The following is a 594-nucleotide window of genomic DNA, read 5'->3' on the forward strand; positions in this document are numbered from 1 at the left end:
GCGGCCGTCTGTAAATAATCAAGTCTGGACCAGACAATCCTGTGATCAACGGCATGAGCATCAATCTACGCAATTGGGACATGTGTCAACCAAGTCAGTGAGTCTGACCACCCGATCGCCTTAGTCGCCTTTTACGACAATCATGGGTTGCTGGTAGGTGACTATTGAGGGGGAAACAACTATTGCGATAGGGATGGTCTATTGCGACCAACTATTGCAACATTTTTCCCCCCTTGAATTGTCTAATTTGAAGCCATTTCCCAAATTGATGTATAGTTAATATGAAATAAACAAGTTGAAGTAGTTTCAGTCTCTTTTAATAGCTGACAAGACACCTGACACCCAGATCAATTAAACAGTTAAAACATAAACACAATGAAGCTGCAAGTCTGCACCCAAACATCCTGTATTTTCCGCTGCGCATTTATTAACGGATGTCATTTACTAAACTATCGATAGTCACACACTATTTCGATGCATCGATAGTTTTTCGTTTCTACCATCGATTAATTGATATCGGACATTCAGCAATTGCAATCTATCGATAGTTCGAAGCATCCGTACAGACCTAGTTGCTGAAGATCAGTTCTAAAC

This window comes from Haliotis rubra, unplaced genomic scaffold (genome assembly GCF_003918875.1).
Source record: "Haliotis rubra isolate DU_JTF1 unplaced genomic scaffold, ASM391887v1 Scf248, whole genome shotgun sequence".
Lineage (NCBI taxonomy): Eukaryota > Metazoa > Mollusca > Gastropoda > Lepetellida > Haliotidae > Haliotis > Haliotis rubra.